Source organism: Amblyomma mixtum, chromosome 3 (assembly GCF_055824585.1).
Source record: "Amblyomma mixtum isolate Tamu chromosome 3, ASM5582458v1, whole genome shotgun sequence".
Lineage (NCBI taxonomy): Eukaryota > Metazoa > Arthropoda > Arachnida > Ixodida > Ixodidae > Amblyomma > Amblyomma mixtum.
Window position 1 is genome coordinate 241,273,316 of NC_143014.1, and position 25,081 is coordinate 241,298,396.

General features: G+C 50.1%; 1 pseudogene; it reads left to right on the top strand.

Annotated features, from left to right (window-relative positions):
- The first annotated feature begins 1,138 nt into the window (after positions 1 to 1,138).
- On the top strand, positions 1,139 to 23,157 carry LOC149354171 (uncharacterized; annotated as a pseudogene).
- The last annotated feature ends 1,924 nt before the right edge of the window (positions 23,158 to 25,081 follow it).

Sequence of the window (25,081 nt, forward strand, 5' to 3'; positions counted from 1 at the left end):
TCAACAAAGCATACAAACATAAGTAAACGAATATTTGTAGCGAGAACTACATTGGGCACAGTTTCGCCGTTTCGCGTACCTCCAACAGGTGCAGTTCTGCGCATGCGCGAGGAGCCGAATGACGTCACAGGGCGCAGCCGCCGTGCGCCTCACCACTAGCCTCACCGCCGCTCCGACCACTTCGCTTCGCCAGGCAGTGGAACTGCCGTTCCCTGCGCCGCCATCACACTGAACTGGTGCAGCTCCTCCCGCTTTTCGAGTATGACATACATGAATTGCAAGACACTTAAGCGCGCGCGGAGGAGCTGAAACTGCTAGGAGTCATTGGCTAGAGCGGCCCAACGAGGTGTGCACTGGCGGCAAGCCAAGCAGTCCTGTGTCGTGACCTCACTCACCGTGACGGAAAACCTCGCACAGCCCTATATGTGAAAAACACGCTCCCGCACGTTATCATCCGGGTCGAAGACATTGTAAACGACGCACTTGAGTGCTGTGCTGTCATAGTGTGCATTCGTAACACCGGCATCACAGAGTCAAGTGTATACGTTCAAGTGTATACGCTACACAGAGGGACGCAAGTTTTCTCACCGCGCTCACAAATCGACTCGGAAACGATTCCATCTTATATTGGGTCTTCAATGCACAAAATGCCACCTGGGGATGTGCTAACACTGACCGACAAGGACGCCAACTCCTAGCAGCCGCTTACCAGTAAAAACTAAACATTATGAACACTGGAAGCCCCACTCGCGTGCAGAAAGTGGTCAAACACAGACTTAACTCTTGTCTCCGGAACGTGTTCCTACCAGTGGATGTACGAAAGAACCGGACACTCAGGGCTCTGATCACCTTCCCATAGTTCTCGTCCCTTCATACAGCGCCCATGCAGCAACTCGCACCTATAACGTTGTGAAGTGAGATGTGTTTCGCGGTTTGTGCAGTGTTCCGCAACTCATCACGACAGACATTTTCACCCACATCGCTGCATGCGCGCGTGCGGCAATCGTGCGCTACACAGTCCCAGCGGGCGCACCGGCGCCAGACATAAAGCTCCTCAACCGAGCGGCACGAAGAGTAGCGCAGCGTAGAGCTTTGCACACTCAAAAACCAGAGCATTGGACTTTATGCAGCAGGCTAGATGCCGCCTGCCACTGGGCCCACCTGTGTCCAACTCTCAACCACACCCGCAGACCTGGACGGGTATGGAAAATTCTTCGTGCTATGTTGACTGCCCTGGCCGAAGTCATGGCAGACCACTTCTGAACACCGAACGGTGCGTCGTACAGCCTTGCGCCACAAAGCTCACCTGTCCCGGCTATCACTGACCAGCTTGCACGCATCATTGATGATTTGTGCAGTGTCGAAATTGCCCCGCGCCGCACGAGCTCAACAATGTCCTCGAACGCCGCCGAAGATGCAGCCGCAGTGCCCCTGACGCCGATGGGATCACGTATCAAATGCTTCTCAACATTGACAGCAGCAACGACCAGCAACGACCCTGTTCGCAGCATACAACAAAGTTTGGAACACTGGCAGCATTCTTGGGAAGTGGCGAAACGCACTCGTCGTTCCCATTCTCAAACGAGGGAAACCCGCCCGAGCATTGGCATCCCTGACCGTCCGTTGCGGAGAAGATGCTTGAGGCTGTCGCACTGCGCCGCTTGGAGTGGATAGCTCACGCCCGAGATGCCCTCGCCCCTGAGCAGAGCGGATTCCGAGCAAGACGATGCACCGCCAACTGCATAACACAGGTTTCATCCATTATCGAAGAGGCTAAAGCAAACCGCCGGGGGGCCTACCTCGTGTTGTTTCACATACGAAGTACCTTTGACCTCCAGCCTCATGAAGCTATCATCTCATCCTCACACTGGTTGGGCATCAAAGGGAAGCTCCTGCAATACGTCAGGGCATTCCTCAGCGACAGGATATTTCAAGTCCGAACTGGCAGCACATACAGTTCTACTCGCGCTGTAAAAACAGGGGTACCGCAAGGCAGTGTGTTCAGTCCCTTTCTTTTTAACTTGCCGCTTGCACAATCCAACACTTTATGGCCTACAGATACGGCGCGATCTACAAGCAGCTCTAAATGCCACAGTGGAATACCTGAGCAAAAGTGGGCTTTCTCTCTCTCGCCAGACAATCTCTCGCTATAATGCTCCACCCTCGGGCGGCAACTTGCAAAACGACAACACCTCTCCGTCTCCAAGGCAACCCCTTGCCTTGGAAAGTCAGTTGAAAATACCTGGGCGTAATTATCGACGTCAAGCTTGCCTGCAAATAGACAATAGACAGTCTACGGACAGACAACAAGCGCACTGCAGCAATAGCAGCACACATCCTAGCCAAGAGAAACGGCACCACCCCCTTACTACCACTCCGCCTCTACGAAGGCATCGCCTCGGCTCGCATATTATATACGCTCCCACTCCTCCGCCTGCGTTCAACACAGTGGAAGCACTTTGAAGTTGACCAGCGCAACGCTATGCGGCGATTTGCGAGACTCCCTAGCACCTCGCAAATAGGCCTCACGCACACACACACACACACAGCTCCGAGTGGGGCCCATTTCACTTCGCGCTGAACGCACCGCTCTGAATCACATCGAACGATTGCACCGCGCCCCTGGAACCCCTCACCTTCTCGCTGATTTGCGCGCTTCGTCGCGATCACGCATGGGACAAGCTCTTTGTGACTTCGAAATCGTCATTCATGCAGATCATGCACGAGCTCCGCAAGGCTTACCACCACATATGAAGCCTTCATTGAAAATCTGCCTATACCTAACTGGCGTCCGCTCGAAACTGCAAACACCACACTGCGGACTGGAACAACAAGCGGCGCATCGAATAGAGATTGACTTTAATCAAAGAACACATCTCTACACCAACTCCTCTGTAACTCAGGATGGCAATTCTGCTGCAGCTGCATGAGTCGCCCCCACACTGGGCATTGAGAGGCAGTGTCGCCTACCTTTCTTTGCCCCTTCAACGACAGCCGAAATCGCTCCCCTTCACCTCGCCGCGGACATCATTGCTGAGCAACCTCAACTGACGCGGGTGGCAATGTTGACCGACTCACGCGTAGCTCTCATGCAACTGCAACACCCGGAACTGCAACCTGTGTGCAATGGCTTCATCACAAACTGTGTGCTACTTGTGCCCGAGGCAGTCATCCTATTCTTCAATGGATACCGTCACACGTGGGAGTGCCTGGGAACGAGTCTGCTGACAGACTGGCCGAGGCAAACTCCTCTGCCCTAAATTCGGACGCTATTTAGGCCTTCGATGTGGCTCGCCACATCATCCGCTACAATGCAAGCCTCTCCCACCCGGACGCACGCGTCGCATCGCGAAGGATGCCTTGTCCTCTCCCACTCCACGCGTTCGGGAACGCAGCCCTTTCCGTCCTCCTGCGGCTTCGAATTGGATGCGTGTGGACGGCGGGACGCCGCCAACGCCACACCGGAGAGGGCGACTCTCTCTGCGCGGAACGGCGGCGACATCGAAACTGTGAGAGAGAGAAAGGAATTTTAATGAGGGAAAGGTGGAGAGGTCGGCCGGTGGTAACATGGCCCTGGCCTGCTACTCCACACAGGGGAAAGGGAAGAGGAGGAAAAGGAAAGTGCGAATGAAGGCTGATGATGGCATAATACAATGAGTTTCACGGGTGATGTCCACACACACACACACACACACACACACACACACACACACACACACACACACACACACACACACACACACACACACACACACACACACACACACACACACACACACACACACACACACACACACACACACACACACACACACACACACACACACACGCACGCACGCACGCACGCACGCACGCACACACACACACACACACACACGCCACACTGGCTGGCACTCGCATCGCGGTTAGTAGACGCACATAAAGCTCGTAAAACTGGTGTCTGCAACACAAACACCGACACATGTCATTAACCATGTAGGTTGTGCACAGGCAGTCACAGACGAGTATCCAGGCCTGTTTCACACAAAAAGTTGAGGAGGGCCTTTATCACACGCCACCAATCAGAACGTCTCGTCCTGGCGCCCAGAAGAGTTTCCTCAGAGAGAGGGCGAGAGTCCAGTTGTTTCACGGTCGCCTCCAATGTTCTTGCAGCAGTATAGTTCGGGCACTCGCAAAGAAGGTGTCCAATAGTCTCTGCAGTGTGGCACTGTGCGCAATTTGGGTTACTTTCGATGCCAATCTTGTGAAGATAGTGTTTGGTGTAGGCAACGCCAAGCCGTAGCCGGTGGAGTAAAGTCCCGACGTCGCACCACCATAGATGGCAAATGTAATCGTGAGCCAGCGTCAAGCTTACAGACGCGGTCCTGTTGATGACTCGAATCATGTCAGTGCGACTGCATTGCCGCTTGCATTAAATGCGCCAACAAGGCTCCAATGTCTGATCTGGAAAAGGCTATCTCAATGAAAGCACCATATATGCGCCGGGTTCGTTGGGGCGCGGTGGCAGCGGCCGGTTACGAACGGCGCTGCAGCGCGTGTTGTTTTCGCCAACGTAACGCAGCGTGTGCGTGCGCGCGTTACGTCGGACTACATTCCCGCCTGTCGTGCATTTCAAACGTTCATGCTGCGAGTACGCGGGTTAAAGGCCAGGTCACATAGATGCTCCAGGCTGGACCTAACAACACTCCTTTAATACGCGAACTCAGGGCTGAAGTAGCACAAGATGGCTGAAAATTCTGCAGCGCGACACACCCGGCACAAAAATTGGCTGCGGTTTAGCTCTGGTTAAACCTGGAGTGACGCGGGATTTCCGCCGAGCCGCGTACTTACACAGCTGTGACACCTCTCTCCCACTCAACACAGCGCATGCGCACAGCTGTTGCAGTTCGGTTTTGCCGGCGTGCCGCTTCGCCGGCAGCCGCAGCTGCTCCCCACCACGTGAGACACCGGCTCAAGGGGTGCCACGCTACAAAACAATACACGTAGGCTGCTGCGCACGTACGCTGCTTTAGCCAAATATCAGCCTAGCTTGTTAGCGAAGGAGATTGGGTAGGAAGGCTATAGAGTAACACTAAGCGAGATGGACTCGCACTACCATTTTATGAACTGTGGCATGTGGCTCCATCTACCGGGTGGCACGGACTTTGCACCAACCAGCCGCTATCTACTCTCGCTTGCCGACTGCGGCAGATGCCACAATAACCCGCCAGGTGCCAATGAAACTGGTCACGTTTCGGAAACGTGCATGCAAGGCTTCGCTACACGCTTTCATTAGAATGCGTTCGGAAGCTTGTGCATGTGCCGCATGTGCATGTGAAACTTGTGCATGTGCATGGTGCTGCGCGTAGTGCCGCATCCAGCGACAGTGATTTCGAGTCCAGTATGGACTAACTTAAAGGTCAGTTTTCATGTTCCGTTGCTGGGCGCAACAGAACAAGAAGTTAGTTTCACAAATATGAGATTTATATGTGCGTACTTGCTTGAACTTCGGAGCATTATTATTCCGTTTTCGTCATGTTTTGCAAAATTTCCAATTTTTCAAGGAAAAAAAGCCCTGAAAATAAACTTTTTTTTTCAAGCCATTCAAAGTTTCCTGATATCTTACATCTCTAGTTGTCATGCGCACGTTTATAAAATTCGTTAACTAATATAACGAGGAAATATACCGGATATAGCGAAGGTGCCTGTAAATAGCAAAAGTAGTGCAAAATCCCTGAGATAGATGACGCTGCTTGGGTCATAGAAGTGGTTTTCCAAAAACATTCGCTGATGTTTGGATTTGGCCTTCTTCACGTTTGCTGAGCACATCGATGTAAACATTTGAAGCTCCCGTAGCTAACGCTCTCAATTCGAACACTGAGGCAGTGTTGGCAGAGAATTTTTTCAACCTTGACGCTAATAGCAGTCCTCCAGCGCAGCTTAGCTGAAACATCCACAAACGTCCCGTGCTCCAATCTACAGCGTTACAAAACATCTTTAGTCAAACGTCGCTGTCCATGACGGGCGAGCTTCCATGGCGAGCGAGCGTCTACACGTAACAAGCGATGCACACCTCTCGGTGAACAGCACTTCATGCTCAGGACAGGCGTTAACGCAATTATTAAAAAAATAAACCTAATCCACCTCAGAATGGGAGTGTGCATTTCCAGAGTCGCCAAGAAAATCAAGCTCACCCAGAATTAACGCATAGTTCCATTTCGGCCGTAATTCACGGGCTAAGAGATACTTCCATCTACATTGCAGCACACACACATGCAAAAAACAGCAGACAGCTCGCGCGGAGCGGCTGGCCATCATGGGTTTCTCATCGACTAAGTTAGAGCCAAAAAACATTAGTGATCACTGCGGCATTGGCATTGGAGAAATGCGTAGGCATGACATCACATTTTATGACGTCACACCAAGACGTCGACGTAAAAAAAAATGACATCAGTTATAGGGCCAAAATCTACCATCAAAACATTGGAGGTCACAGTGCCAAGCTTACGATTTTATGAAATATATTTGCTCTTTCAGTTGTATACAAAGCGTTCTATCTGCTCAATTAATTAGCCTTAAATGAAACAATCTAAGCTACGCTGGCTATGCTCCAAGCTTTGTGAATTTGCAGTGCACCTAATTGTGTAATTGTGACTACTATTTAATACTATGTATTGTGCTTTATTATATTCACAGGCCACTCGAAATCAAGTGGGGACCTCTCCAGAGTAGGCGTCCGCCATTCCTCATTTTGCTTGGATTGTGCCTGCACCTTGGCTTTGTCACAGTGGTGGGGTACCTGACTGGGTAATAAAGATACATAAGAATAATGGTGGTCTTGCCCAGTGCTTTGTTATATTGACACAGCATCATTACATTCAGCGCAGAACAGCCGGCACCTCCCTCCACAACCCACAAAAATATTGGATGAATATCTATTCAGCATCCATTAAATATCTCAGAGTGACCATATGTGGCCAAACTATGGACATTATATAAACATCCACTGTTATCAAAATGAAGCTCATATGGATATTTTATGGACATAATATCAACTTGTGAGAATATTATATGGACATCTGATATTTTATAAATTATATTATATGGATATCCCCTGAACATTACTTGGTTGGCGAAATTTCCGGAGCCCTCTACTACGGCGTCTCTCATAGCCTTAGTCGCTTTGGGACGTTAAACACCATAAAACCAAAAGCCAACCAACCTTCCTTCCTTCCTTCCTTCCTTCCTTCCTTCCTTCCTTCCTTCCTTCCTTCCTTCCTTCCTTCCTTCCTTCCTTCCTTCCTTCCTTCCTTCCTTCCTTCCTTCCTTCCTTCCTTCCTTCCTTCCTTCCTATGGGAAGCATCGCGACTGATCGACTGATAGTATATCAAAGAGCTGACATCTGCCTAGAGGTAAAAAGAAGTGTTTTCTTTCTCCTCGTCCACTGTGGGCGAACAAGTGATACTGGAAGCTGCATTGTGGCCACACAGTATGAAAGCCCCCACTCCGAACAGAAAATGAGCCGAGGTATCACATGACTCATATGCCTAAAGTCAGTCTGCAATGAAATGCACTCGTGAAACTTCCGGGGTAAACGCGATCGACGTAGGCCGGGACCACAGGTATCAAATTTTTTAGAGGCACATCTGGTTTAATTAAGATTTATTGCACATTAGGAGAACCCGGGAATTCCGGCTTTCAAAACATTAAACTAAAGTGTACACCGACAGTTCCAATCAAAGAACAAAGGTTAATCGAAGTTATCTAAAACAGGCGTGAAAAGTGGGAATTACTGTGGTTATTCTGTCTTAATTGCGTCTTTTGTGACAGTAATGAGATAGGTAAGAGACGCTGTTCTTTTTTTTTTCAGCCGACAATGAAAATCATGGAAGAGTAGCTCCGGCGGCTGCACGAGCCGCATAGCGGTCAACTCTTGCTCCAGAGGGCGCTGTTTCCCCACAGCGACACGCGCTCCACGAGGGCTGCCTCCAGAAGAAGCTGAAGACAGCTACGATGGAAGCTACGCGGCCAGGTTTCGCAGGTATCTGCTCCTGAAAGAATTCGCAGCATCAGCTCTGACCTCCTCTCCCGAATTCCGGCATCTCCTTTACCCGTGGTGCAGTAAAGGATGGCGATCACGCAAGCTTGAGGTTTCCTTCACTCGTCTACGTTGTCGCGTGCCTCTTTTAAACTTCTACCTTTATAGATCTGGTCTGGCGGTCTCCCCATTGTGCCCGTTCTGCGGAGAACCCGAAACGATAGATCATTTCTTGTTGACCTGCCGCCGTTTCTCCTCTTTACGGAGCCGCCTGCTGGAGCTTCCGTTACGACAGCTTGGTCTAAGTCTGTCAGCTGGGGTTGCTCTGTCTCTTGGGGCTTCCTCCCTTGGGCACAGCAACTGGAATGTGCTCTCCGCCATGCAAAACTTCCTTACAGACACTAAACGGCTGCCGTCTTAAGCTCTGGTCTTTCTCATGACCAATATTTCTCTGGAATGAAAGCTTTCTGAAACGTGGAATATTTAGCCCCGTTCTCTATTTCAGTCACCGATCTCACAGCATTTGTTTAACCTATTTCAATTACACATTTGAGATCCTTTCATTTATTTCCTAATTGCTATTATTATCATGATTATTTTATTTTTCCCCACAATTATTTTCTTGTTTAACATTTTGTACACCTATCAGTTGCCGCCTGTGTCTTGGCCAATCCCCCGCAGTGGGTATGCGCCATTTTCTAGAGGACAACAACAACAACAACAACAAGCTAGGCCTCCGGGAGAAGACCCACTTTCCCCCGATGACGGCGGTCGCCCCGCGACTCGGACTCCCATCCTGCGAAGTAAGCGCCTGCAATCGGCAGGCACCCGCCTCGGCTGCGCATGCGGGGTCGCTGTGCCCACAGCCATCGCCGCGCTGTCCTGGTTCGCTGTCCACTGGTCCGCCCAGCGGATCAACACGAGTGACCCCGGGTCGACGTTCTGCTGCTCCAGCGAGGCAGCCACGCTGTTCGCCGCCATCGACAACAAGCAGCAGCCCTGCACAGATTTCTTCGCGTACATCTGCAAGAACGCCCTCGAGGACGGCCTCGTACAGCGTGACGTGGCACGCGATCTTGCTGGTAAGCCATTTGCGCACGGGGACTACACTTGCTAAAATGTTTAGGGGAATCCCCCAAGGTAGAGTAGGTAAGTAATAAGGGAGTAATTACTCATTGACGAGGACCAGGGCGAATTTTTTTTAACTATGAAGTTTCTGAGAAAGCCGTATAGCTTTCCTATGTAGCCGTTTGGCTGCGCTCGGGTGGATGTCGGTAAGTAATTACTCCCTTATTACAAATCTACTCTACCTTGGGGGATTCCCCTATACATCTGACCAACACATTTCCCACTTCGACTTATTGATCAATTTGCTCTCGCCCTACTTTAAGCTTGCCGTCCCGGTTAGCTCAGTTGGTAGGGCGACTACTCTGGTGAAGCGGTGGTCCCGGGTACGAACCCCAGACCAGGACGAATTTTTCATTAACTACGATGTTCCTGAGAAAGCTGTAGAGCTTTCCTTTGTAGCCGTTTGGCTGCGCTCGGGTGGATGTCAATGAGTAATTACTCCCTTATTACGGAGACTACACTTCTTGAAGAAACGCAGCAGCAAAAAAAAAACGGAGACGAAATAGACACATATACGACAGGACGAATGCTGCACTTCCGACTGATTTTTAGTTGGAAGTCCAGCATTCGTCCTGTCGTATGTGTGCATTTCGTCCACGTTTTTTTCTTGCTGCTACGTTTCTTCAAGATGGATCAATGCCAACTGGCCCAAACTTCAATGCTTTTACTACACATCTAGATTCAACGAGGGTACACAAGCAAACAAAAAAGAGCAAAAACTAGAATCGGATACAACTCAAGAACGCAGCGGGTTTCCCCGCTCAAAGTACCCCCTTCCAGCCAGTGGCTTTGGCCGATTATCATGAGCCTGCTAACGTGACAATGCAGAGGGGGTCCCTTTTTCTGTCCGTCCTTGTTTGGTGTGCGCTGCTAACACCTACATCATGAAAAACCAACTAACCCAAGAAAAGACGATTCGGGTGTGTCCCCGTACATAGAGGAAAGAGGAAGAAAGCCAGGTGAGCGGATGAGACTAAGAAGTTTGTGGGGGTAAGGTGGATGGCACAAGAGTAGGTGGAGAGTTATGAGGTAGCCCTTTATCCTGCAATGGGTGTAGTTAATTAGGCTGGTAACTATGATTTAGGAATTTTAATTTTTCTGCGTACCGCCTGCGGCATACTCGGTAGTTCGCCAAAATGAAATGGAGAAAGCGAGTTCCCTGCTAGTGCTAGTTGGCAAGTTCGGCCGCAGTTCTGGAGTGTTTAAGCGCCCGAGTTCAAAACTTACGCTGCACTTCACTCCAAGCCGCCATTTCGAAGCCGTTGTTCGCGAACGTACTACGGTCACACGACCTGAGTTGACCAATCGCAACTAGCGCCAATTTCCTTAACCACAAAGGTTAGGTTTTAATTTCCTACCAAAATGAACGCGGGGGTTTTCTCATTTGGCATGGAGTAAGGTTGGCAAGGCCCTTTTTTACCCCGGGCAGTTTCGCGGAAGTACTGGACAGTGCCCTTCCCGATTCATATCAGTCAACCATAACATGTATGGACGTCTCATCAACAGACTAAAAAGCTGCTACAAACAGGAACGTCTGTGCGCTGCGGAATGAAAGGTCCAGTTGTTGAGACACGTGGCAAACGAAAACACTATCTTCGGTTTAGCATTTCTCAACCTTGTCCTTTTGTTTGTACTGCGCTTCCTACAAAACACCACACAAAAGATTGCTTTTGGCGTCTATGTTCTTGATCTCCACTAAATACCTTTACCTCAGTGAATGACCCAATGATGTAAAGCGAGTGTCCTTGAGGGGCCGTGTTTCGGTAGAGGTCGGTTCCTGCAGCGCATCTGTGTAAGTTTCTTAACAGATCTTTAATGAGGCACTTGGCTCTGGGCCACTGTTTTCTCTCTGTAGTGGGACATCACCTCTGACATCATCAAGGGAACCCAGGACTACGGGAGTGAGGCTGCAGCCGCACTCCACACCCTTTACACATCATGCGTCAAAGAGATGTGGCAGGAGGACCTGCGAGCCAGGGACGTTGCGGCGACCGTGCTAGAAATCGCCAACAGCACCACGCGAACGAGTGGCAAAAGCTTACTTCGCTTGGCCCTTGCAGTGGATAAGCGGTACCACCTGCCGTTCATCTTCGAAGTAAGGAGCTTACCCGGCCAAACAACCCGGCTCACGTTCGCTAGGGGGACACCTCGAGTCGCCGACCACAAACGTAAATGCGATGCTTCCTGCTACGGCGTCACGCTCTCCGCCCTTAATTCGCACTTTGACACTAATTACACCAGTGAGGACATCTCGAAGTGGGAACAGCAATTGCCTCCTAGTGTCCGAAGACGAACATCCGTGTCTTTGAGAGAGATTAGCGAAGCTTTGGACCATCTAGAACCGTCCCAACTCAAAGCCATACTCTTCGAGTACTTTATTGATGTTGACCGTGTGAAAACAATCTTGGTCATAGATAAAAATGGCCTCTTTGCGGACATTTGGCTTCTGATAGACGCGCAGCATCAGCCGTTGCCGTTGTTCTACTCGTTGCTTCTTGTCGCTCTGGAAGCCATGCACTACATTCAACAGGGCAGCACGCTAAGTTCACCTAATATGCGTAGCGAGAAAGTCTGCCAAAATCACGTGCACTTCAACTTCCACCTATGGCGCATTACGTACGTGGCGTCGCTAGCGAGTCCTGCTAAAGACAACCAGCTGCACAACATCTTCGAGGCCACGCGGCGACGATTCATTGACTATGGCCCACTTCGGCGGTTGGTGGCGGCCGGAAACGACAGAGCACTTCGGTCAATAGTCGGTAACATATCGCTCATGCTGCCTGGCGACCTGGTCTTCCGGGAACCAGCCGGGCCGCACATGACCTCCCGGGGCTTCGCCCGGAACTTGTTCTTGGCTCTGAACTTCGAGTTCGAAGCTAAAAAGGAGACGGTGCGACGAGGTGTGCCCTGGTTTCGAGACAACCCCGACAACAAAGCTGCGGACCGCATGTTCTTTGCGGATGAGACCACTCTGTACGTGTCATCACTGGGCTACGGGTGGCTGAGTTCGGGTACCGTCGACCCGCTGCTCGCCGACGCTGCCGTGATTGCGAGACGCATGGCCGCCATGCTGCGGATTAAACTGGTCGGCTGGAAGGGCTGGTCACGAGAGACAAAGGCGGCCCTACAATCGCACAGGTGATGTACATTACTCGGACGTTAATTCCGAAAGAAAACAATCGCTGCGTGCAAGAACGCTGAAAGAAAGGGTTCTTGTACTGATCAGGCTGTTTTTGTTACGGCTTCCATCACATTCGAGATGAAATTTGGGCTATTTTTAGCATGCTAGAACGTGAAAGCCGTCGCGCTGGCTCAGTGGTTATGGCGCTCGGCTCCTGACCCGAAAGACGCGGGTTATATCCCGGCCGCGCCGGTCAAATTTCGATGGAGGCGAAATTCTACAGGCACGCGTACTGTGCGATGTCAGTGCACCTTAAAGCCCAGGTGGTCGAAATTTCCGCAGCCCTTCACTACGGCGCCCCTGATAGCATGAGCACGTTTTAAGCACCCATAAACCAAACCAGCTAGCTACGTGAAAATGGTTTAGAGTTGGTGGTGTCGGAGATAAGCACCTTCGCTTCCGACGTATATTCGACGCCCCTCGTGCATCGCTTCTGGCCGATTAAAGAAGCTTGACATTATAAAATCCACGATACACATTGCGTTGCTATAAGAGCTAATCCTTAATCGCTTAAGATAGCATGCTTTGCTTTTGAGCCATGAAACTAAAACATACTTCGTCTTATAAATTGTGGCTGTAAAGCAATCAGCTCTTCCTTTCTCTGTTTTGTCTTCTCGCCTTTCCCAACAAGCACAAGACCTCCCCATGTGCTCCTAGAAAGGATGGAATGTCCCAGTCCCAGTACAACGTTTCTCAAACGTTTCCAGACCATATAGGCAAGACAGAAACACAAGCAAAAAGGCAGTGCTCCCACTAAAGGTCTAGAAACGTTTTTTTCTGGAGTTTTAAGCAGCAACAAAAGCGAGTTAATGGATTTTGGTGCCAGAAAGGTAACAGGGCATAACGTTTTCGGGACCAATGATTTTCAACAAGAAACAAAAATCGACTGCTCGCGTTCTTTTCTCTCTCCCTCGCGCCACAAGCTGCGGCGAGAGGAGGTTTTGCTCTTGCACGCGTCGTTTTGAGAGATGAAACGGCAGTTTCATTCGAACAGCCGAAGGAAGCGGTCAGCCCCGCATCTCTCTCGGCGCATGCGTTTCTTGCACGTGGGCCGTCGGCTCCATGCTGCAGGCAGGTGACGGCGGTCTCCATTTTCATCGCGCCGCCGTAAGCGGCGGTCACCAACTTTCCCGTCTTCTAGCGTTTCCCCTGCTGCCGTCCAACTGCAACATTGTGTGGTGGCCCCTCCAGGCATCTCCGGCTATCGGCGCTCCTAGCTGCGCAGCTGTCTAGCAGAAGTGCAGTAATGGCCTCCCGTCGCTCGCCCGGAAGCCATTTTGCGCGCTGTTATTCGCGCTGCTTCAGCCGTTCGAGCACAAGCCCCAGCGCGCGGCAGTTCTTGCTCTTCTCACTACACCAACTGGGCTGTCGTGGACTTCGTAGCTACGGATTCACGGCAGTTTTCCCGCGCATCTCGGCGTGCCCATACCATTCCTTTTGGAACTGATGCAGCGGCGGCGCATCGCAAGACCTTTGCGCAGCTTCACGGCCCTACTGATGCCGCTGTTCGAGGCGGCATTGGCGGCGGCGGAGTTCGTGGCAATAGGCGACTCCTCATACGCACCTGGATTCCTCAGCGCCTCCGACGACTGCAGCGCGTTGGTGGTGGAAACGTGGCCCTCTACTACGGTCATAGGCGGGAAGGACCCTCGGAGACCCACCACTCTCTTTCTGCGAGTGCCCATGGATTAGACTGCTCTACCTACTTCGCCACCGCCCAGCCATCCTGTCGCAGCGGTGTAGTTTGTGCAGTGTTCGCGTGGCTATATTGACTCTCCCGCACCGGATTAATCGTGCCTTGATCTCGACTCCCACGCCGGACTGTGCCGCATGCGCGGTCTGCCGCACCATGGATGCAGCGCGCCACCGCACCTGCCTCAAGACGTCCCCCCTCCCGCCTAGCTTTAAGCAGTCTTATCCCGCCCACACTTAGTCACAAGAAAATAAAACTCCCAGAATCGTTACGAGGGTGTAACGCGTATGTTTGAGCCACGACTGGCTTTATTACTTCGAGTAATAAAGCCGGTCGTGGTTTGAGCGTTCGCTGTGCTGTGAGAAGGCGCAGGACAGAAGGCTGCGTTTAATTCATGGTTTCAGCTGTTGCAGCCTCCTATTTCATCCCCGGGTTTCCGTAGGCAAAGTTGTCAAGGTATGTTGGTTTATTTTATTTATTTATTTAAACATACTGCAGGGCCTTTTCGCACTTTTTTTTTATTTTCGCCTGGTAGAACTATTTTTTTTCTGTTTTGATAACATGTCGCTGAAGCTTGTTCCGAGAGAGGGGGTTTCAACTTGAAGAAAATCCATGACCTGAATCTACTGAAACTGCGTGTCTGCAGCGTACGCTCATCTCGCCTTTTGTTTTGTCATCCAAGTTGCTATTTACGTACGTTTGCTTTTGTGTGTGCATGTCTGCTTTTGTAGTCCTTAGAATACTTGTTTAAGGTGCATCAACTTCCAGCCCATGTTATGTTGTACTTTCTTCATTTTGCAGATTTCTCAGAGCTAGAGAAAAAAGTGGCCATCATTATATGCATGGCGCCATAGTGCTATGTACAAATTGTGTATTAAAAGGTGCCTACGTTTGCTTCTGCTGTTTGTATTCATTTTTGACCGGAAGTTTTGTTCAGCACGGACTTTCAGTTCTTCTGTATTGTTTTTCTTTGACTTGCATTTTGATTGTGGTGGTGTACGTATAGTGCTGTTGTCGCCGGTATACATGGACAATAGGCTACAAGTCGCATGGGCGTCCGGAAGGGGGGGCAAGGGGGGGCGGTCGCCTCCCCCCCCTGGAATTACGGATATTATTCATGCACTAGTTTCTTTTTGGTGCTAACCTACCGCCGCCCCCATCCCCGGACTTCAGGTGCCCCCCCCCCCCCCTGGAAAAAGTTCTGCGGACGCCCTTGACAAGTCGTGCTAAGAGTACGGCTAGTAAACGGAAATGACTTCTGTGTGGTGCTGCTATTTGTTCTTGTATAGGCAAGATGGCGTGACTTTTTGAATTCATATTTCCTGTGTGTAAAATGCTAGGACATTTCACAGTGCGCAACGGCCGAGCCAGCACGCATTCACACAAGTGGACAGGTGAATTACATCACCTGTAAAGTAAGTATGCGCCTGAAATTTGGCAAATATGTGCACTTGGATGTCTGCAGGCTGCATGAAAAAGGAGTAATAATTTTATTGAACCAGAGCCGAGAAATCGAGCATTAACCTTTTGGGGCTTTCCGTGGGACGCACAACTTTTTGGACATCGCTAGTTGTGGGGACGTTTTTTGGATGTGTTCGGGAAAAATGAGCACCTCCTGGGGAGATTCCAAATGTCCGGATGGGTTATTTTTGGGAGATTTTGAGGAGGTTTTGTGTTTGTTGGGTTGTAATTCGGCAGTGTAGACCATAGTGTATAGATTCTTTTTGCACAATGATCGAATGACTAGTGTCAGTCGCTGGTCGCCTTGATCGATCACACCCGTTCGAACTGAACACGTTTATTCAAGGCCATTCTCGGATACATGATCTCCATCACATGACGGTCGGAGTCGCTCTCCCTGCTGCTCCCCTCTTTCTCTCTGCCGCCCTCTCTCCAGTCCCGTCTCCGTTTTCACGCGGCCGCTCGGGTCACGCGCGCGCGCCGATCCAGGTGGCCGTGGTTCTCCGCTTCTAGCTTTCGTGATATCGCCTAGCTGGCGCTAGGCGTCCGGTGAGTGGGAGACTCGAATGCTTACACGACCGGGCTCCCAAACATTGCGTCCTCGCAATGGCGTAGACCCTGTCGTTGCTGCGTATTATTCGGTAATATAATCTTCGAGCCACTTAGGCGGTTTCCTTAGGCGCGTTCGGCGATCTGAACAGTCTTCCGGTGCCTCTTCGAGTTCTCTTGAGCGCGATGATTCTTGCGTGAACGATTCTTGTGCTTCCTGTAGTTCAGGCGATGGTGTCACCGCGCTTTCTTGCACATGGTTGAGCTTCAGTTGTCTAGCTGTGGCAAGTCGGGTATCTTCGTAGCCGTTTTCTTCCTTAGCGATGGTAAACGTGTCTTTGTTTACATGAAGAATTCTGTATGGCCCGTCGTAGAGAGGTCTCAGCTTGGCATCTCTTGCTCCTTTTTGGTACCATACTTCGTCACCTACTTCGAAATTGGATAGGCGGTGTTTAGCGTCGTGCGTCCTTTTCATTTTGCGTAAATAGGCCGTTAATGTGGCATTGGCCTGCGCACGTTTTGCTTCGATGTCGTCAGTTGGGTCCTGCGGGATGTTCATTTCGTTGTCCAGTTGCTTGCGTGGGACGTAGTTGAAAAGCAGTTCGAATGGAGTGAATTTTATTCCAAAGTGAGGTTGGTTGTTCACTTGAAATGTTGTTTCTCTCATGTATTCGCTCCAGTGGTCGATGTCGCCGTTCACGTTTTTTCGCAGTGCGGACAAGATTTTGCCGTTTCCTCTTTCGACAAGACCGTTTGTTTCCGGAGCGTAAGGTACTGTGAGGCCGTGCGTGATGCTCTTCTCGGCGAAGTATCTCTTTGCAGCTCTTGACGTGAAAACTTTGTCGTTGTCCGTTATCACGGTCTTCGGTGCTCCAAACGTGAGAACGATGTCTTCTTCGACAAAACGTAGTACATGTTCCGTTGATTTATCGGGTACGGCACGTGTTACAATGAATCGCGTTGTCACGTCAACAGCGGTTATAAAATATTTGTTGGAGTCCTGGGAATTGATGGGTCCAACGTGGTCCATTGCGATGGTTTCGAATGGGTTGGAGGATGGCATACGGGGGTTTAGTGAACCAGCTTGCACTCCCGTCTGCGAGTTGAATCTTTGGCAGGTTTCGCATCCTCTCACGTAGTTTTCAACTTCGTTCTTCATGTTTTCCCAGAAGTAGCGTCGCTGTATTTTAGACAGTGTCCGAGTAACATCGCCATGACCATCGTTGTCGTGGTACGATTGAAGTACATCTTGTTTTAGCGATTCGGGTATTATAATGCGATGAATCTCCTTTTCTCCGTTATTAGTCACGTGTACGAGTCTATCGTCGACAAGCTTGTACTGTGACTTGTTTGCCTGCGGCTGCTGCGTTTGCTGAATGAGTGATGCAAGTTTCGGATCGTTTCGTTGCACTTTGTTTAGTCGATCATCCTCGGCTATGAGAATGAAAACTCCGTGCGCGTCTTCAGGCGTTCTTGACAAGGCGTCGGCCACTACGTTTGTCTTTCCTGATGTATGGCGGATGCTGAAGTTGTAAGACATCAGGTCAAGCACAATGCGTGCAAAACGTCTGTTCGGATTTTTCTTTGACATAATGTGCGAGACAGCCCAGTTGTCAGTGTAGATGTCGAAGTGCTCGAGTCCTTGTAAGTAATGGTGAAACTTGTCGGTAACGGCCCAATGCACTGCAATTGCCTCAAGCTCTGTTGAGTGCTTGTGCTTATCCGATTCCGGCACTTTCTTGCTTGCATATTCGATTATGCGTGTTTCGTTTCCGTGTTTTTGGGACAAGACTGCACCAAATGCCGTGTATGAAGCGTCGACATGCACTTCGGTTGGAAGCGATGGGTCGAAGGTAGCTAGTATGGGTGCTTTGATCAAGCATTCCTTAAGTTTGTCCATGGCTTCTTGACATTCAGTAGTCCACGTTATCAAGGAGTCCTTTTTCGTTAGTTCTGTCAGGGGTTTGGCAATCTTCGCATAGTCCTTTATATACTTTCGGTAATGCGATGTCAGCCCGAGGAAAGATCGTACTTCGGTTTTTGTGTTCGGTTTGCCATATCTTGATATAGCTGCGGTTCTTCCCGGATCGATTGTTACTCCCTCGCGAGATATTATCGCACCAAGGAAAGGGATGGACTGCACTGCGAATAGGCATTTTTTGAAGTCTGCTCTGAGTCCTAAGTTCTGTAGAGTTTTCAGCACTTGACTCACCGTCTTGATGTGCTGTTCCGACGTGTCCGTAAAGATACAGATGTCGTCCATGTAGACGATGACTTGGTTTTTGTCTGTCAGCGGCTTTAGACCTTCGTTCATTACGCTCTGCATTGTTGAGGGTGCCGTGCATAGTCCAAAGAGCATACGAGTCGGTTCATAGTGACCATCTTCTGTCACAAATGCGGCTTTTTTTCGGTCTTCCTCACGAAGCGGAATGTTCAGAAAGGCCTTTTTCACGTCAATTTTTGTGAAGTACCGCGATCCAGAAATTTTGCGGACTGCTGTGTCCACTTTCGGCATCGGGTATGCGTGTTTGACAGTTTTTGCGTTCAGGAAGCGATAGTCTACACACAGTCGTTTAGGAGTTGATTCGTGATGAGGTTGCTCAACCACGATGACGGGTGATGCATAAGGCGATTTCGATGGACGTATGATCCCTTTGTCAAGCCATTCTTGCGTTTGTTGCCGTATGAACTTTTTGTTGATTTCACTGGCGGTGTACGGCTGCATGCGAATGGGTTTGTCGTCGGAGAGCTCGATTGTGTGTTCCACGTGAGTGCACAGTCCGAGGTCCTTCTCAGGGTTTGTGAACACTTCAATGTTGTCGAGTAGAATGGCTTGAAACCTGCCTGTTTCATCTGTGGTGAAGTCTTCAGGTTTCACTTGCGTGATGAGCTGAACGATTTCTTCACGGGATGGAAGTTCTTTGCTGCTGCTTACAGTTGTGACGTCCGTGACTGCTCCGCATGTCGTTGATGTCGGGCATTTGCAGGTGTCATTAGTCGCTTCGGAGTTCTCGACAGTTTTGTTATCGGTCGGTGTCGTATTTGTCCCTTTCGTCCGATTGGGCGGTAGCTTCTGCGGAACGACGTTTTCTTCTGCTTCCTTCACCATCGTCTTTGGAATCCATTCCAAGCTGTGAATGCCGTTTGCGCATCGTTCAATGTAGTCATATGGTACACACTCGCGCCAATCGGTTCCCACAATTGCGTCGTAGGGTAGGTCCTTTACGACTTTGACCTCGATTGTTGCTGAGGTTTTCCCGATCGTGATGCGTGCTTGCGTGACGCCTACTGGTATGTCGGATGTTCCGAAAGGTCCTTTGAGCAGAATGTCTTTTTCTGGTGCCACTTCGAGGTTGTGCTGTGTGGCGAATGCATGAGACACTAAGGAGACTGTTGAACCAGTGTCCCAGAGCGCTGACGTTTCGATCTCGTTGATTTTTGCCGGTAGGAGAATTAGTTTTCCTGGTGATTCTCCTTTGACAATGCAGTTGGTGTGCTCTTCGCTTGCTCTTGCCTCTCTGCGGCGCGCTGCAGACTTTTTTTGCTCTTCGGTCCTCGTGTCTGGTTGGGGGCAATCTTTGGCTCGATGTCCCTTCGTTCTGCATCTTGCGCAGGTGTCTGGCGGTAGACGTTGGGTCTTCGGGTACGTTGCGCTCGGGGCTTCCACCGAATTTTTTTTCAGGGAATTTTGAAGTCTTGGGGGAGGTTTGGTGTCTGGTGTTATCCTGCGATAGTCCAGCATCTCGTCGATCAAGTTGTTGAACGTAGTGCAAGAACTCACTTATGGTTCCGCGGCGGAGATCGTGGAAGGCAGCGAGCATGGGCTTCGCACTGTCTTGTCGCACTCCCTGAATGAGCCAGTCACCACATCGTCGTCGGAAAGACCATATGTGCCACGTTTGATGCGTTGGAGCCGGGCGTACATGTAGTCGGTCATGCTTTCGTTTTCTCGTTGCGCTCTTGCGTCAACTGAGGCAACCCACTGGCAGAAGAGTAGTGGTTTGTCAAACTCATTTTTTTGCGCTGATACCCAGGTTGTCCAGTCGTTGTACTGGTTGCCTGTGGTTTGATGCCATGATGATGCGCGCCCTCGGAGTCGTGATATTCCTGCATTCAAGGTTGCTGCATCGGTCCACGAACAACGATCTCGCATCGACTCCACTGATGTCTTCCAATCTTGAAAGTTTTCTCTTTCAGTTCCGGAGTAAGTCGGTAGCGTTCCTGTCAGATCAGGCGTTGTTGTTATTTGCAGCGCCGTGCTGTCGTTCAGCAGGTTGGATGATGTCATTTGCCGTTCCAGGAGTCGAGCCATCATCTGTAACGTAGTGTTGAGCACAGCGAGCTCCGTCGTTGCACTTATAGTTCCGGATTGCATCGTTGTTTCTGTACGAGGTGCGTCTGGCGTTGTCGACAGTCCGATTTCGGATGGATTTGTAAGCGGCGTTTGCATTCCGAAAATACCCGGGGTCCGAGGTTGTGTTGTCTGCAACTCGCGTGTGCCGTTCCCAGCTTCGTCCGGTATCGGCGTAGAGATTCTGGGGTTCGAAGCGTTCTCCCCGCCGGTCGCCATTGCTGGTGCACTTGCAGCTTCTCTTTCACTTGCTCGGAGTTCAGTATAACGTTTTCGGCTGCAGTTGGTCCGCTTGAAGGTCCGCTAGAAGGTTCGCTTGAAGGTTCGCTAAATAATCCTCGTCGCCATGTCAGTCGCTGGTCGCCTTGATCGATCACACCCGTTCCAACTGAACACGTTTATTCAAGGCAATTCTCGGATACATGATCTCCATCACATGACGGTCGGAGTCGCTCTCCCTGCTGCTCCCCTCTTTCTCTCTGCCGCCCTCTCTTCAGTCCCGTCTCCGTTTTCACGCGGCCGCTCGGGTCACGCGCGCGCGCCGATCCAGGTGGCCGTGGTTCTCCGCTTCTAGCTTTCGTGATATCGCCTAGCTGGCGCTAGGCGTCCGGAGAGTGGGAGACTCGAATGCTTACACTAGACATTGCGTGCAACAGAAAACTGCCCTGTGTATTGCGTGGAACTCAGCTACTCACGAGACCGTGTAAGAGAGTTACTACAACCAGACACGCAGTGATTGAATCTAATTGAGCTCACAGTTCGCTCATTAAGGCTCTCGTACGTAGCGCAATGACGAAGCTGATCTGGTTGCGTGAAAGAACCTCTGCCAAACGCAAAGAGAAAACACGTCGCTCCCGCTCTTATTACTATATAACGTCCGTGTGCTAACAGCGCTGCATGCACATGCGGCACTGCGGTACTCTGAAATCCATTGAAAGCTGTTGGTGTTTCATTCCGTGACTGTACAAGCGGATAACTGCCATTTCAGCAGCCTTGATGACGTTATATTGTCACGAATACTACACGGCACACCGTTTGATACACAAGAACTGTTCCAGTCTGCCGAGCGGTCACCAGCAAGAAGGCGAGGCACTTTTTCCTCGTCACAAGCGAGATGGCGGAGCACTTCTTCTTCGTCCACTTCTGACCTGTATCAATATTAACCTCGCACACCACCCACTGCTTGTAAAAGCATACAGTAATACATCTAGCCGCAAAATATGTCGCCTAAACACGAAAGTTATTAATTTAGAACCTACGGAAAATGAACACAGTGAGAAGCGCCCATGAAAGCTGTTTGTTGTTAGTGGCTATTTATTAATGAAATAAAATGGAAGGAAAAGATTTTGTTAGCCTTGGCATCTGCCATCGAAACCTGAAGCTCCTGAGCTGTGGCTAGCGGGAATAAAAGGACAAAAAAAGAACAGATGGCAAACAATTACGCCCGCAACAACTTCTGACGGAAGAAGAGGGCATTATTGCACTATAATATATTCAGAAATAGCTAATAAGCCTTTTATTTCCGGGATATTTTCAATTTATACGAAAACATTTTAAATATCAGATCTTTTTGTACATTACCGAGCATCTCCTTTCACTACAAGCCACCTATGCGGTTTCAAGACGCCGATCGATCCCGAATTAGGTATAAGGAGCGGCGATGCTCGCGTGAAGACCCTGATCTTTCCCTGGCGTTTTTCGAACTGCGTTCTGAAGTAGTGGAGCCATTACAGCAGGGCTCGCAAGCCCTCGGCTTTTTCTAGCGCGCACGAGCTTTCTACAGAAACATCTTTCCTTGACCTCACCTCAGAATCATGGGACAGGAACTCTTTGGGCCGTACGCTGACTTTAAGACGCGCATTCTTTCAGTACTTGTGTATCCCATTTCCGGTTCCGGACAGTGAGTTCAGGAGCCATTTCTTGTGAGCCATGTCCCATTTTGTTCAACTATGCGGGCAAACCGCTCGAATCGCGTACGAGACGACGGCAGGCTGCCGCCGGAGTGGTTAGGATTTCTTTCAGCTCGTCAGTAAACAGGAGCAAGCAGTACGTGAGAGAAGACTTTTAAGTGCTACTAAACAACCAAATTCAGGAACAAAAAAAGAATGCTGAAATGCATTCGAAATATACACAAACAAGGTTATTGATGTTTTCACTCGGCAAGGAATCGTGTAGTGCGTGGTAGGCTATACGAAATGGGCAATTGAACTCTTTCGCATGTCCTGCGGACGTCTTGAACGTCCGCTGTACATCCATGGGAGTTTTAATGTCCAGTGGGCAGTCTCTCATTGGCAGTAACTGGAAGGTGCTAGTGACAGCAAAGTGTGGAAAATTGAGTGAAGTATGCGCATGTTTCAAACTCTGTTAAGGTTATCTCTATCAATGCTTTTCATGCAGGGAATGCGTGCTGAGCGCCTCACGCGCAAAGTACCTCGTGTCCGTGCACCCCGTGGTGGAGCTCAAGATGGGGCTACAAGTCGCCGCCATTGTCGGGGCTACAGGTAGTGGCCATGACGAGGCCGCCACACCAGCGGCCGCCAGAGCTAGCTGGTACACGATGCAGGACGCCTGGAGCCTCTAACGGATGTCGGAAGCCCAGTTCTTCTACGCCCACTTCGCCTACTACCGTTGCAGCACCTCATCGCAGGCTAGAGCCTTAGTGAACGAACTTGTAAGGGGCAACATCGACTTTGCCACAGCGTTTCAGTGCCCGCGCAACAAGTATGTGGTTGAACAATTAAGGTGACTGCGTGAACATTACTGTGCAGAACCGTTGACACCGATTGATGTGAGCGTGAGGTTGTGAAGAACCTAAGCGCCTTGTTATGTTACTGGATCTTTTTCAGTGCCCGCCTTGCGCATCGTTTATTTTTGTCTTCATTGGATACGATCTGGGTTACTTTGCAAATGTGTGAACACAAGACTCTAGTAGATATCTAGAATAGCATTATTATCTCATTGCTGTTTCCAGTTCATGTATGCTGCTTACCATTATTCAGCTGTATTTTTTTACATTTACGAGGCATCTCTCATTTGTTATATCCACGAAAGTTTATTCAGACAATTGTCCATTTCTCGTCACGGGCTATTCCACCCCTTGAGGTTGCTAGAAAAACGTATCTGCTTACGTGGTCAACCGCACGACGGAATATTGCAGCATGCAGTTTCCGGAAATTAGGAGTGTGAAAATAACTCTTCACTTGAGTTAAGATTTGTCATTTTTTTTCAATACAGCTGTTCTCACGATTCAGCTTTAGTGACCTCCTTTCTTATGAGGCTTCAAATATGTCAAATTAATTTTCCCGCTTTTGCAGTGTTCATGTGCTGTCGTCGAATTCTGCCTTGTGAACTTCCGCTGGCTTAGGACGTCCAGCGTCAGAGCGTTCCAGTGAATCTCATCCTTGTTCCTTAAATAACTTCTATTCGCGCTGCCTTTCAGGGCTCGTTTAGTCGCAGGTACTACTGGACCTTATGTGGCTTCAATAATGCAGGTTACACGTAAGATGGAAGGGGCATATTGAGCCTTCCACTAGATCTGGGTTTTAGGGATAGTGGAAGCAAAGCTGACACACCTGCTATAGAGACGAGCAAGAGAAGGCTGGAGTATTTCCCCAGCAGCGCAGATAATCGATTCAATATTGGAAATGTATTGGCAAAGGCCGGTACTACTAAGAACCAGTATAAAACCATATTTTGATATAATAATAATAATAATAATATCTAAGAGCACTTGCTGCTGGGCTAGTTGGTTTTGGTTCATATTTGAATAGCTAGGTTTTAGGCGCAAAAAACAGACAGACACATAGGTAGGTAACAGGACGAAGTGGCGCTTCGTCCTGTTACCTACCTATGTGTCTGTGCGCAAAGTGAGTGCGGTGCGCTGTTGCGAACGGCGTCGCAACGTCCGATCACAGCTCGTCGCCTGCGTGCAACTTGCTAGATGTCAACGACGAGCCGCGCCCGGCAGACACAACGACGGGAAGCGGGAGCCAAAGCGAGCGCGGAGAGCGGCAGCGTAGGGATGACGTACTACAGCGCGCCCCTCAGGGCGCTCGACGCCGAGCCACGCCGGGCCGGCCTGCCAGCCTTGATGACGGCCGCCGGCGACTGAAAAACGCGCTAGTATTGTTTGTTCACGTTCATAGCAAGCCCTGGGATAGATAAAAATTCATCATTTCTGACGATCGTTGGCCATTACCGAGCTGATCGTAAAGGTGATGAATGCGATACTAGCAAATTTCATCCCATAGCCGCTTTGGTGCTGCTGCGGCGCTTCGCCTGCCGCCTGCTAGCGCCGTTGCTGAAGGTGTGGAAATCGAACATATCTTCTATTATGCGATGAGTTCGCAGTAAAGCGATGCGAAGAGTAGGCCTTTTGCTATAGCACAGGCGACTTCCGAAGCGCCGTCAGCAGCGGCTGCGATGCGAAACCAGTTAGGCCTAGCGACGACTAGGGCAGCCTGGGATCAGCGCGCAGTTCGTCGCCCGGCGTTGCCGCAGTCGGTGTCGTTGCCGAAAGATCCACTTCTGAACAGACACGTTGTCGTTGCTCGAATCTAGGTAGCATCATCTCTGGTAGAATGGCTGTTTTTTATTTCCTTGTGCGAACGTCAAGTACACCGCATGCCGGCCGGCCGGCCGACCAGCCTGGATCCCGTCTGCCGGCGTCATAAAAAAATGAGCTAAAGATAGTTCTTGACG